This window comes from Garra rufa, chromosome 6, assembly GCF_049309525.1.
Source record: "Garra rufa chromosome 6, GarRuf1.0, whole genome shotgun sequence".
Lineage (NCBI taxonomy): Eukaryota > Metazoa > Chordata > Actinopteri > Cypriniformes > Cyprinidae > Garra > Garra rufa.
This window is the reverse complement of record NC_133366.1, coordinates 16,328,199-16,335,857: the sequence shown is the minus strand read 5'-3', so window position 1 is coordinate 16,335,857 and position 7,659 is coordinate 16,328,199. Positions and strand designations below refer to the sequence as shown.

The 7,659-nt window shown below is 36.1% G+C and overlaps 1 pseudogene; it reads right to left on the bottom strand.

Annotated features, from left to right (window-relative positions):
* The window catches only part of LOC141336848 (uncharacterized), a 90,473-nt pseudogene extending 84,531 nt beyond the window's left edge, over positions 1-5,942 (bottom strand).
* Positions 5,943-7,659: the final 1,717 nt, after the last annotated feature.

Below are 7,659 nucleotides of genomic sequence, written 5' to 3'. Positions count from 1 at the left end.
CACACACACACACACACACACACACACACACACACACACACATATCTCACATAAACCGCATCCATCCTTGCTGAAAGTCCATTAATGGCCAATAGTTCTTTTTGACATTTCACCACTGTGCAGATATCATTGTGAGTAAAGTGACTGGCCTTCCACATTTTCAGTTTAACGTCAGCATGCTATTAACAATTACATTTATTACTATTATATGTCAGTGGCAAGTATAGTGACTTCTTTAACCAGGTATGCTGAGTGCTAATCTTCTGAAATTTTCACTTTGATTAGTTTGCTCAAGCACGTTGCCAAATAACGTGTACCTTCAACAAACTGTCTATGCCAAAAGATGTAAAAAGATATGTTTTCAGCAGACTTTCAAAATTTGTTTTGCTTAAGAAAACATGAAAATATAAAGTTACGACTTTTTTCATTTGATGTAGTCACGTTAGTTTTGTATCAAATACAGTGTGATTTTCGGTAATCGAGATTTGGCAGCAACAGCACATTTTTCTACATGGGCGAGCAACTCATGGACAACTTTTGTGTGCATGAATTGACCATATGCATGGATTACCTCCTTGTTTTAGACAAGCCATCTAAGACATTTCCGGTCAACTATACTGTGCCGTAATAGGAGTGTACTTTGCTCGTTTTCTCTATCTACATAATCCAGTCACAATCAAAGAAAAGTTTTGTTTGTCTAAGATGATCAAACATCCATGTATACCGTTTCAAGAATGTTTAAAAAAAATATGCACGTAAATCAGCTAAATATGCGCGAGTCATTGCTATGATTTACAGTAATAACGGGACAAAACATGACAAGCCGATGTCAAAAAAAGAGCTGTGCATTAAAAAATTCAGACTAAATTCAGAGTAACAAATCTACAGCAGTAACAAGTTTGTGTCGATTAAATATAGGCTATTTAATAGCTTTTACAGTTATTTATTTATTTATGCTCATAACTAGGGAATTGAAATGGCAGCTGCAGCCAATGATTGATCCTCTGCTGCCATCTTTTAGTTATATGGGTAATTTCATGTCATTTTCATAAAAAAAAAAAAAAGACATTTTCTGTGATTTTTTTTTTTTCATGTGGTCTTTATGAATGAAAAGTGAATCTTTTATTTATGATGTTGCAATTATTATTTTCTCAGTTTCGAGGCAGTAGAGGAGTCTCAAGGCAAAAAAGTATGGATTCATACATGTTTTATCATTCCAAAGGTTTAGGGTATGCCGATTAGGTATACATTGTCACAAGTCAAGTGTTTATTGCCTTCATGTTTCATCATTAAAAACATTTCCATCATCTTTTTTCATAGCTTGCTAGCGATGTTTTTGTCCATATTAGGGATTACCTGAAGCGTCATCAGTACTCTTAATTCTGTGAGGCATATTTGGAGCTTTTGCACAAGGGTGCCCTCCGGCTTCCAGTATGAATGAATGTAACAGCTCAATGGAGTGTTTTAATGACGTGTCATCAATCGGCCATATTGGCAGCACTGAATGTAAACAATGCCACTGAACTGAATGAAACTCGCATATTTTGCTGATTATTGCTGCTAAAAAAGGTCAATTATTGTCATGTTTTGGGCTGTATTAACTGGGAAAAACATTTGCAGTACTATAGACTGACAAAAAGTTATAACAAATCAAGGAGAGGAGTGCAAAAGGCAAAAATCTTGACAACATTCATGTTTGTTCTTATCATTTCTGGTCAGGTAGGTGAAATATTAGGCTAATATCTTAATACTGCTTTTACATATCTTGACTACCTATTAACTTTAGTTTGTCAAAATATTGCTCCATTTTCTGCTTACTAAGTTTTTCTTTATATGATTTAGCTGCTTCCACATGTTTTTTTCTGTGGTTTAGACAGCATAAATTAGCAGAACAACACGTTCAGTAGTACATTAATCGTGCAATCCAGGCTGTTGTTTACATCCGTGCATTGCCAATATGGCCACGCATCCGGATAATTGACCAAATTGTGATATAAGAGCAAACCCTCTATAATGCCAACTCTATCTAATTTTAGGTAAAAATAGGAAAAACAATACATTTCTCAAAAGAAATTTGAAGTAGACATATGATAATCCATGTTTTACGTCAGTGTACAGAAGTGTATCAGAATTTTTTTTTTTTTTTTTTAATTGCATTTTAAATCGTACATAATACACACACATTGATGGAAAAACAATGATGTGCCAAGCAGTGGCGGCTACTGGTCTGTCAAATAGGGGAAGCTCATTTTCAGCCTATATCATAAAATTGTCTATTTATTTAAAAGTAAATTCTGCCCTACGTTCCTTTTCAAGAAAATGGTCTGTGACCCTGTCGTACCAACTAGGCGTCTTTTCCAGTGACTTTTCGTGTGCAGTTTCACCCACGACGCTAGCCTAGCCTACTATATGAATGAATGAATGAACGATCTAAAAAAAATATTAAACTCTGTAAAAGTGAAACAAGGAATGTGGTGTATAATTGTGTGAAATTTATGATGAAAATCAAGCAATTTCGCCAAGCAAATATAAAGAAATAGGTTGCAGCAGTTTTTATTTCGACTGAACTTGAGAAATCCACGATATCATGGGACTGAGCGCGAATAGCTTCAGCGATTCCTTATAGTACAAAATCGCTGTCAGTCAAAAGGAGATGCAATCTTTCGACAGACCTTCCAATCATCACGCAGAAGCTCGGAGTCCAGGCCAGCCCACTCCTCATTCACCCCCAGAGACGCTGAGCGTCCGTGGGCGGGACATAATCGCAGCGTTTATCCAATGACCGTCTAGTTTTAAAGCACTGGAAAAAAACGTTCAAAGCAGCCCCATTGAAGTCAATGGACACTGGGCTTCAATGGGGAAATGCACTGTGACGCTACGGGAATGTATGAGAAGAAAATCAAGTCAGCCGACCTGCTATATCTACAGTAACTGATTCTGAACGAACTCGTCTTTGAGATGAATGTTTTCTAACGCATTTTTAGTCAATAAAATGTTAATACAATAGTACGTAATTTGACCATTAATTTTGTGACATTATAGGGGAAGCTGAGCTTCCCTTGCAGTCTTAAAGAAATCGCCACTGGTGCCAAGTCATCAAGACCAAACTGAACCAAAAACATGGCTAAAACTGAGATATGTATTGAAATGTGGGCTAACTGAATTAGATGAATACATTAATAAATGACTACTATTAAACATAAAATAAGCCACAATATCAAAACCATTAACATATACCGCATGTACACTCTAAAAAATAAAACATTAGTTCGACATAAAAAAATGTGTTAACGTTTTCCACTAGAATTTTTAAGTTAAGCCAATTGCTGGCAGAATTACATTAATTCAAAGCAATGTTTTTGAGTATGGTGAAGTAGCTTTTTGGCCACAACAAAACATATTTCTAAGTTACATGAACTTAATAATTGTCAACAAGAATGCAAGTATTTAAGTTGATCCAACATGATATTAATGCATGGTGAAGTAGCTTTTTGGTCATAAAATAAATTTCGAATTAAAATGAACTTAAAATTTTATCAACATACATGCAAGTATTTAAGTTGATCCAACATGATATTTTAGGTATGGTATAGTATCTTTTTGGTCACAATAAAACAAATTTCTAAATAACATGAACTTAATAACTATGATCCCTATATGATCCCTGCAAGAGATTCATATAATAAGGGCATTTTCCAAGAAGGCTAGTATTTAGAGGCATGAGGGCGATGTCAAAACCAAGCACCTGGACAGCAGCTAAGGGACTCTTTCCTGGTGCTCAAAAAGAATAGATATTCAGACAGTATTATTCAAATGAGTTAGACCCATTTATTGACAGTAAAAAACAGTAAGACAATTCTTAAACATTCAAACAGCAAAATTTGTAGGGTACATTTTGCTGAGACACAAAACAGCATGCCCTCAGAAACTTATGAGGAACAGTGTAAAAAAATGTAGTAAAACCCAGTACATGGATTACCATTCTTTGAATTGAACACATGAAAGTGAATCAAAACAAGAGATGACATATTGCTGTAAATTAAATGTACTAATTTAAACATAAAATGAGCAAAGCTTCTTTCAACTTTTCCAGTACTCTTACTCAATCATCTTTATTGATGATTATGTAAGAGTTCTGGAAAAGTTTTGACTATTCACCTTCCAGATTAACGGCAACTAAAGAGGGCACTGCATCTGAAGTTCAAAACACACCAATACCCTCAGAACACAGAAGTCATGGGAGAAATTAACCACAGCTCAAAGTCCTTAACAGCAGCATTTGTAGGCTATTGTTTGATGTGAAACTCTCCCTCACGAAAGGTCGATCAGGTCTGCTTTAGAAAATAGTAAAAACTGGAGATTCATTACTTTAGAGCTGGCTTTTTGTCCATCAAAATGAAATACTTCAAAGGTAAATTTCAAGTGCTTGGGATAGGTAAGGTTAAGAGCGTAGATTACTCCCATCAGCAAAGCACAGGATCTGGCGACATCAATCCCCTCCAGGATCTTGGATCCCTCAACTATGATGGTTGCATGCCCATCACCAACGATAGCAATCTTCATCATTTGCATTGCAAGGTCTGCGTCGAGCTCCTCCACATCCTTGTAAGAGAAATTTAAAGATGTCAGGATGTATAAAATGCATAGCTCAAGCTCTTCAGGATGACATGCATAAAGGAATGCAGGGTGACCATGTACTTCAACGCCTAGCCCACAGGAGACTGGTGCACAAGATTGAAACGGCCATATCTCTACCCACGAAGGCTAAAGGGTCCATGTATGTTTTGGTCATTGGATTTTTCGTTCAGGGGCATGTATTAAAAAACAAAACGAGTGTTTATTTAATTTTCATTTCAAAGTTGAAAATCTAAAAATGAAATGCAAGGCATTTTCACATATTCTTTACAATGAAATAAACAAAAATTTGATAATGGTTTGATTTTGGAACAGGACCTTTGTAAGTCCCTCCCCCTGCAAAGCCTCCCCATGATTCGCCCAAATAAACTACCACTTCCGGTATGAAAATATGCTAAATCGGGTTGTCTTTTGTGTTTGTCTTTAAGTGATTGTATTTTTTTCATTTTACAACCTATAAAAGCAAAATCAATCCATTTTCAAATTTTTGTTCATTTCATTGTAACGTCTAAAATGAAAAATGCTTCGCTTTTAATGTTTTTGTTTTTCAACTTTGAAAAGAAAATCAAATAATAATACTCTAATAATACTCACCCCTGAACGGAAAATCTAATGAACAAAACATACAGACCCTACAGAGACATGCAGTTGAAACAAAATAAAACATTAGAAAAGTACTCAAGTACTTACACAGTACAGTTTGAAAAGATCCTCCTCCTTCTCTCCAAGATAGACTATGAGGCAGCGAATGGCAACTTCTCTTTTCAACTGTGTTGTCCTGATTGATGGAAAAAATAGATACGGTGTTCATTAAAAATCAGATTCAAGTGTAACCAAAATAAGAACAATTTGAAAAAAAAGTGAGGCAGATTAAAATAAAGGTCTATTTATAATAAAGTTAGTCATTATACCTGCAGAAGCATGTCCTTAATCTGCCTTATCTTCAGGCCTGCAGCTCCTCTTTTTGACTGGGTCAAGGCCATCAGTTTTGGGGTGCATTGGTCAAGCTTGGCCAGAAAGGTCGAATCAAGGCTAACTGTTGTTATCCTCTTGAATTCTTCACATATCTGCAGGGCAGACCAGTATAAAATACAAGAGACATATGTATAAATGATGCAAAAATAAAATATCTAAATGTGTATTTGTACACATTCAAATGATTTGGGTCTAAATGTATTTATTTATACTTTTTTTTTTTTAACTTCAATTTGTGGACATGTATCCACAATTTATCAATCCATAGTACAAAAATACTGATTTAAGAAAGTAACATTTTATTGTCTCACCTGTGCAAGAGCGTTTGACATTGTAAACCGGTGTAAATGAGGAATACTGTATTGGATAGATGTAGCCTACGTCACATCGTTTACGCAGTAATATTACAATATACAGACAGCAATAAGGTCAGCGTTAGTCACGCTGCAGTCGACTGTAAACTGCACCATACTTTATCTCCAGTGCCGATTAACGTTATTTAACCACACGCTTTTTATTAAGAAAAATATAAAGAAATGTTTCATATTCGGCGATGGTCCTGGCAATAAACAAGTGTGCGTTCGCTCCACAGCACATAATATTGTAAAATCTGCTAATTGAATTAGCACCAAATTATAAATGCTTAAGTTTGATTTAATGCAACTTGCCTTTCAAACACACTGGAAGATAATGGCGGCGTCTTCATTTCAGCAGTGGCACTGAACTCCAACACCAAACGCCATAAATTACTCTTTGGGTGTTATAATCAACTCTCCAATTTTTGCTGTGATGGGTTAAAAATCTCCTGCAGATACGTTCATTAAAGTCGAACGGTAAACGTGAATATATAACAAGAGCCCAATGATTTCTACTATCACTGATTTAGCGGCTCCGTGTACGTTAAAACCGACCTGAGGTGCACACAAATGCGAGGGCAAGCTAACCGGAGCGTCTCGCCCGCTACCAGGAGAGATAGTATTACATCGTTCTTTTAAAGTAGGCTATCACTAACAGAATCCCAAGCTAATGCAAATATGTGTAATTAAGCATAAAATTACTTACCATTCAACACGACCACAACGCTGGATGAGCCTTGAACACGTGCTACGTTAGACAGGTCCGCTTCTGCAGAAGAGGTCAAATGTGGGCTGTTTACACGTCATCAAGTTGTATTTTACATCGACAGAACTTAAAATTCAATTATTTTTTGATTAACGGATCATTTTAAACTCAGACAAGTCATGATTATATATTGAATCAAAAGGCATAATTTGTGTGTCACCTGAGCTCAATAAAATAAAAATTGAAAGTAAAAAGTCCATCAGTATTTATGAACTTGATTTTTCATTTTACAACAACATATATATTTAAGTAATGGCAAAAGGTCCCATTAATTACTTTTTAGAGTGTATGGTGCAATTAAGAGGCAGTTTCTCTTTGCAGATGATGTTGATAATGATGTTGTGGGATGTGACAACATCTGAAAAATACACTTTAGATTTACAGTGTGTCTCCTCTATTTGTAAATGTATAAAAAAATGCTTATGAAGGCCAAAAGTAGCAAAAATTGACATTGTTAAAAGGAAAAAAGTAATATGTGACCCTGGACCACAAAACCAGTCTTAACAGCGGCGATTTCTTTAAGACTGCAAGGGAAGCTCAGCTTCCCCTATAATGTCACAAAATTAATGGTCAAATTACGTACTATTGTATTAACATTTTATTGACTAAGAATGCGTTAGAAAACGTTCATCTCAAAGACGAGTTCGTTCAGAATCAGTTACTGTAGATATAGCAGGTCGGCTGACTTGATTTTCTTCTCATACATTCCCGTAGCGTCACAGTGCATTTCCCCATTGAAGCCCAGCGTCCATTGACTTCAATGGGGCTGCTTTGAACGTTTTTTTTCAGTGCTTTAAAACTAGACGGTCATTGGATAAACGCTGCGATTATGTCCCGCCCACGGACGCTCAGCGTCTCTGGGGGTGAATGAGGAGTGGGCTGGCCTGGACTCCGAGCTTCTGCGTGATGATTGGAAGGTCTGTCGAA